Source organism: Parus major, chromosome 10 (genome assembly GCF_001522545.3).
Source record: "Parus major isolate Abel chromosome 10, Parus_major1.1, whole genome shotgun sequence".
NCBI lineage: Eukaryota > Metazoa > Chordata > Aves > Passeriformes > Paridae > Parus > Parus major.
Genome location: NC_031779.1, coordinates 11,966,803 through 11,973,729, shown reverse-complemented (window position 1 = coordinate 11,973,729; position 6,927 = coordinate 11,966,803).

Here is a 6,927-nt window from a genome sequence, read left to right as displayed (position 1 = left end):
GAATAGAATAGAATAGAATAGAATAGAATAGAATAGAATAGAATAGAATAGAATAGAATAGAATAGAATAGAATAGAATAGAATAGAATAGATATTTTATAGAATATATGAGTTATATTCACGGCCCAGTGTTGATCCAGGGCAGAACTGGACTGCTCCTGTCTTTACAGTCTGTGTTTGGTGAGGCTGGGAGCTCTGAGCAGAGAGTTAATGAGCCCTCATGAAAGAAGAGAACTCCTGCTGCTTTGCAAAAAATGTGCTCAGTCTCTCAGTGGAGCAGTCAAAATGAGTGTGGTTCCTACTCTGTGGGGTTGGTGACCAGGGAGTTGATGTTACAGTGATGGAAGGACTCATCTGTCATCTCAGATGGCGTCTGTGGGCAGACACTGACTATTAGAATTGGTTTCAACACATGAATTTTAGCTTATTAGCTAATGTCTGAATACATCAAGTAGTTAATAGTTGGGTGTGAATCTGTTTTTAATGCTTTGTATTAAGCAACAACTTTAAACTTGTGAATTAAGATGTCTGGGGAGCAAAACTAAATCAAAAAATAATTACAGCAAGTTAGACCTTCTTAAGAGATGGGAAAAATCTCAAACCAAAACCAGGTTATTAAAGGATGGATCATAAGACTGGGGGTAATAGGGTCATACATTATGCCAGGCTCCTTTCAAGTGTTTGCCATTGCCCATGTCATGTATCCTTTGGAGCAGCAGGTAAAAAATGCATCATATCTGGAATGTGTAAGTCATAGATGAGGAATAACAGCTATGAACAATCTCATTCAGCTGGGCATAATTTTCAGATTATGTTGTTGTTACTCAGCATCACAAGACATTTATGACCAGGAGAACAAAAATGAAAATATGGACTTGGAACACAAAACTGCTCATCATGCCAAATGCAAGTTGCTTGTATTTTTGATATTTTTCTAGAGAGCAAACCATGCATTCCTGCCTGGATGCTTTGGGGTTTCTGTGCAGGAAGCAGGCATCTTGATGCAGCTCAGAGAACTGCAGGGAAAACATCTTCAAAGAGAAATCTTCCAGTCCTATTGTCAAAGGGAATATCTAAAAACCTAGGATCCAAATGGAGAAACCATAAACCCCAAAATGACTGGTTGTTTGGGAATGCCCCTCAGTGGATGGGATGCTCCTCTGGAAGAGGAATGAAGCCAGGAACTGGCCTTGAGTTAGTTCTAGACTAACTAGAGCTAAGAGATGATGGGCTTTGGGTGGGACATGTTTCTGTTTTGCTCTAATAGTCCTGTTTCATCTGCAGAGCATTTTTTCGTCCTCTAAAAGGCAGCACTTAATGCTCCCAGCTTTTTTCATTACACAAAATAATTTTCCAGACTCATCCTCTGTGATTTCCAAGGAGTGCAGTAAAACTGTATGCCAAGCCCAATTTAGATAAGAACTATTATCTCTGGGGTTTTCTAGCTGATGTGCTTGGTAAGATACTTAAATTGCACCTGTGGGCTTATTATCCAGCCACGCCACAAACCTCACTGTGGGCCTGAGATGAAGCTGCATGAAAAGGATTTTTATTTCACCCTTATACCCATTATGTATGAGTCTGTTCTATAAGTCAGTGCTTGATTTGGCACAAATGATCAGCTCTGATTAGAGCTGAAGATGCAGAAGGAAGAGCAAAGTTACCTCTGTATCTTGATTTACCTACTACCTGTGTCTCCCTATAAAACATTACAGCCTCACCAGGCAGTGCAGGGAAGAGCTGCACTAAGATAATGAGGAGTTTTCTGAGAAATGCAGCTCATTCATTAGAACTTCATTCATTGCACTGTCATAGCAAAAGATGCAAGAAAACTTTCAGTTATTAGTTCAAATAAAATCAGTCCAGCTTGGGAACAAAATAAATCAACCTCAGGCCTCAGGCATACGACAAACAACAATTCCAGTTGAGACCTCCATTTCTTTCTGATGAGACTGTCAAACATTATTAAAAAATCATGAACACAATTTTTTTTCTGTAAACAAAGAATACTTCATTATAATATCTGCCAGCTGATCTTCTATGCCAGCATATATCAGCAATGAAAATTAAATGTCTTTCCTTGAAAAATGAAACAGAAAATAAACTTAACCAAATGTAGGTTTTTTCACATACTTAGAAAGTCCTGGTTATATTGCCTGTATATTTATTCTGTTGCAACAATCTTTTTAAATCAAAATAAATCTCCATCTCTCTTTTCTGTTGAAGAAAAAAAGCTCTACTCCAGTAAAACTGAGCTCAATTACAACAGTTCATTATAGCAAACAAAAAACCCCGTTCCTCAGAGAAAAATAATATTAAGAATGACAAGTTGTTTGCTGGTTTATGACCAACTGTCTGTGGATGGCTCAGTACTGAATAAATTTCTTTTAATTTTTGCTCATGTTGGAATTATCTGTCCTTTACTAAAATAACTTTTAGATCTCTACCACAAGTTGAAAGACCAGAAAACAAACCTTGGTCTCAGCCTTGTTATTGTAATACAATGTTTTTAAGGCTTTTGATCTTTTAGTTTTTTAGTGACCTGTAACTTTTTTCCACATTTGAAAATATAAGTGATGCTCATTATCTATTTAGTGCTGCTAAATATTTCAGTGTAATGAAAATACAATGTCCAGAAAATGTGAGTCCTATCTCAGTTATTGTGAGCCTGTCTGCTCCACAGTAGCCATTCCAGTGTGACTGATGGAAATCCTCATGGGAATCCCTTCATGGACTTTCCCATTCACTATCCAGCTAAAAAGAGAATCAGAGCTTGTTCTAACCTTTCCTGAGGAGCCTTTCCCATTGATAACAACTTTTTTTTCTTTCTGCTACTCATCCCACACTGATTGATTTTTTTCACCATTTGCCAGGGAAAAGAGAATGAATTCCTCTCAATGAGTCCCATTGTCTAGGATAATCTGAAGACATAGCACAGACTTAAGGGCATCCCAAAATCTGTTTCCACATCCTATCACAAATATTTATTAAGAGAAAGCCTTCAAAGGCTGGAAAGACTTTCCCCTGCCATAGCATCAGTGCACAGGAGTGGTCCTGAAACTCCAAAAGTGCTGCAGCTCTCATCCATCTCTCTTTTATCAGGATAGCCCAGATCATCAAAACTGAGGCTTCCAGCAGTACCAGTGCTAGGGGTTCAGTGCTGGACCTCAGGGGGGCCAGAAGAGGAGCAAGCCCTGGCATCTGGCTGTGTGGGAGCCAAACTTCATTCCCTCTCCACCAGGAGAGTCAGGCTCCATCCCTCCAAACGCCGCTGTGCTCACACCTTCACACCGTGCCTCACGCTCACCCACTCACTCTTCAGTGGGTTAACACTGACATTCCTCTTGGAAACAACGTGTTCTCCAGCAGCTCACCACTGGGATGCGTGGCTGTTTACAAATACCAACATGCTGGATGCTTTTCCTGCATTGCAAAGGAACATTTTCCAACCCTGCAATGGAATGCTGCACTTTACCTAGCAGCTTTGTCTGGGTAGATTTTTTAGTGGCTCCAAAAGTTTCTTGCAAAGTGCCACAAAACTTCTGCTGTTGCAATTCCACCTCAGTGCTAAATTTGGAGAGAAGTGCTCCCCTTGCACAAAGTATGAAGAGAGCCCCAGGCACTGGTGGAAGCTGACTCCAGATGGATCCAGGCTACTTCAGGAAAGCTTTCTGTCAGTGTCACCCTGTGAGCAGTAGCTGGGGGCACAGCCAAAGTCAGGGTTTGCAAAGACACAAAAGATTTTAGTACAGTGTTGTGTGGACCTGCACAGGGTGGAATCAATGACATTTGCTGCAGCCTTTTCTCCTCTTTCCTTTGCACTGCAGCTTTCTGTAGTATCACATCAGAGGTGCTCACCACACAAGCTGGCTGATAAATGACAGCTGATATATATGATATACACACTGATTGAAGCTAAATTTCTCCAGAAAAATGGAAATAGAATGCTTCTTTTTTTCTTTCAGGCATTTATGCTTATTTCCTTAGGTTTTAAGTGCATGCTGTCTTAATTGTAACTAGCAGAAGTGGGGAATTAGGCAAACAAGTAAGATGCAGTGTTTTCTGTTTTCAGTGCACTGCTCTATGCACAAACAGTGTATTTTAGGAAGTCTTTAAAAATATTTTCCATTTTCTTCTAGGAGTTCCCACCACTATTAAAAAGGAATACAAACAAATTAAGAAACCTCAGGCTATATTGCAAAAACATTCCTTGTATCAAATGGTTTATAAAAAGAAGTGGTATGATAATATGGGTTGGAGGGGAGGAGAAAAGAAAGATAAGAAAACAGAAGTGTTGGAAAACTAGAAAATATTAAACAAAGGGACAATTTTTAGCAAGTGAATGTACAAAGCAAGAAAGATCTGTTTGTTAGGAATTTTTGGAAGGAAGACACTTGTTCATACAATACCTCAGGTGGCAACTCACCTACTCCCTCACCTCCCTATTCATGTGAACAGCTGAGAAAACCTACAAAGGAGATCAAATTCAGCAGTTGGAGACTCAGCAGCACATCAGCCTTTTCCACCACTGACCTAACCTATATAACTGTTAGTGTAACATTCTGGATAGCTAATCCTAAATCCTGTGGTTTGGAGAACCAGGGAAATTAAGTGTACTGCTTTCATGAAGAGTTTATGTGCTTCAGCCTGTGCATGTGAAGATTATTTATAGATTTAAGTCCAAGAAAGCTGTTTAGTCTGGGAGAAGATGGAAACCAGTGAGCAACAAAACAGTGATCGAGACATGATACCTGGGGTAAACAACTTCAAGGGAGTTAAAATAACAATAATCCAATAATCAGTTGGGGAAGTGCTGTTTTCCAGGCCCCAGGCAGTTACACAGCTGGCTTGCCAAGTCTGAGAGCCTGGAGAGCAAAAAAAAAAAAAATTAAAAAAAATATGAATCTTAAAAGGATTGTGTTGGAACAAGAAAGGGAGGAGTGAGTTGTGAGCAGCTTCCTGGGAATGAGGGTGAGAGTCTGAGAAAGGAAGGGAATGCAGCTGAGCCCAAAGATGCAGATAACAGAACAGACAGGGAAAATGGGGGCTGAGAACTTAACCTCAGCAGCAGGTAAGTCCCAGCACACCTGGGCACACAGGAACCAGAAATACCTGATCACCACAGGGATTGGCACTGATAGCCAGGGGTTTGATGGAGTTTCAGTGGAAGAGGGCAAACTAAAACTGGACTTTGGAGCTGAAATTCCCTTGTAGTTTGGAATTCACCTTTTTGTGCTAATATTTCACTGAGCTAGTCAGACTGCTCTTTCAACATGGTGGAGATATTGTCTACTGAAAAGGATCTGTAGAGTGCTAACATCTCTGTTCATGAAGGAATGTTCACCAACCACCATGTGTTGGCTGAGGTTCAGTAATAACTGGTGTTTCTATCCATAATTGCAAAAACAAAAGTCTTCAAGGCATGCTTAAACTAAGTTAAATGATGTATTTTGTTTAAACTCTCTAGGAAGTGAGGGCCGCTAAATTGAACTTTTCTGGATAATGTATTTTGTTTGAACATGATTGTGACACACTGTTTTCCCCTCCCTTTTTCCTCTTTTTCTTTCTTTCCTTCCTCTAACACTGCTCCTCTGCCATACAGGCCAAGACAGGCCAGACTCAGCCCTTTGGTAAATTGTGATCATCCACATGCAGCACTTCCCTGCAGTCAGTGCCATGTCTCCAAATTCATCTCCTGGCAATTATATCCAGAAACAATAAGGTTTTCTACTGAAAACAAAAGCTTGTTGAGACAACAGCATGTAAGTACAAGCACTGTCTGTGTGGGATGAGAGTTTATGTTTGGAATGAGTCTTTTATCTTTGAAGCCTTGAAAACCTTAATAAATATTTTGGAAGCTGTTTCCCTGACTGGGGTTTGTTTTGGATTTTTTTGAAACCCCATCGTGCCTGCCTCCTACCTCATCCCACAGATTTGTGTTGTCTGCTATTGCTTGTCAGCCAAGCTTCAGGCTCCATGGATTGTCATTATCTTCATGTTTCAATGAGCTGGCCACTACATGCTACAAAAATATTTGCTATAAAACAATAATAACAGCTCATCCAAGTAGTATTCACTTAAGTATTGAGTTATTGCTTTTGAATTTGGAATTTCTTGTTCAGATCTTCAGGAAAATATTACATTTTCTGAGAGGAAATTCCTCTGCAGTAAACAGCCATAGCCCACAGCAGAACAGGGACTACTGGATAGTGACTTCCATGTTGTGCTGCTGAACTGTGTCAAATGACCAACATTTTATACTGAATATTTGATGAATATTGGAATAAACATTGTATTTTTATGGGTGCATAAAATCCTGCTGGTGGAGCTTGCCAATAGCCCAGTTTGCTGTGTGTAGCTGAGTCCATTCCCCCTCTCCTCCATGACATGGATGTTGTTTTACAGCCAAACACCTGCCCCAGTTTGTGCCAGTCTGGTTTCCATGTGTCCACTCACAGATCAATGTTAGCATGGAATATTGAAGGCAGTGCAGGAGCTTGGGTTTTTCCATCTCTGTAGAGAACTAGTTTAATGTTTTCACTGAAGATAGAACTATGCAGCTCGTGCAGAAGGGGATTATAAAGTCTATCAGAAATCCTGTGGCACTGAGTTTTCAGAGCAATTCATTATCCTTGTTCATCTGTCTCCTCAGAATTAACATCCACCTGAGCAACTCTCTGCATCTTGGCTATGGGCCAAGCATGTTCTCAGCCCAAGGCAGGGAAAAGGAAGGCTCCAAGACTGCTCCCAAGAAACTGCCATGGCAGTGGAGGCATTGACAGCCTCCTGAAAGCCACAGGAAGGCCAGGACTTAAATCATCACTGATTTATAGCTTTGATTTGTTACTCAACAGGATCCTCGCTGGAAGAAACATGGGCTTGGAAAAAGTGAGCCTTGAAGCGGGACAGAACAAAAGAAATGGGATC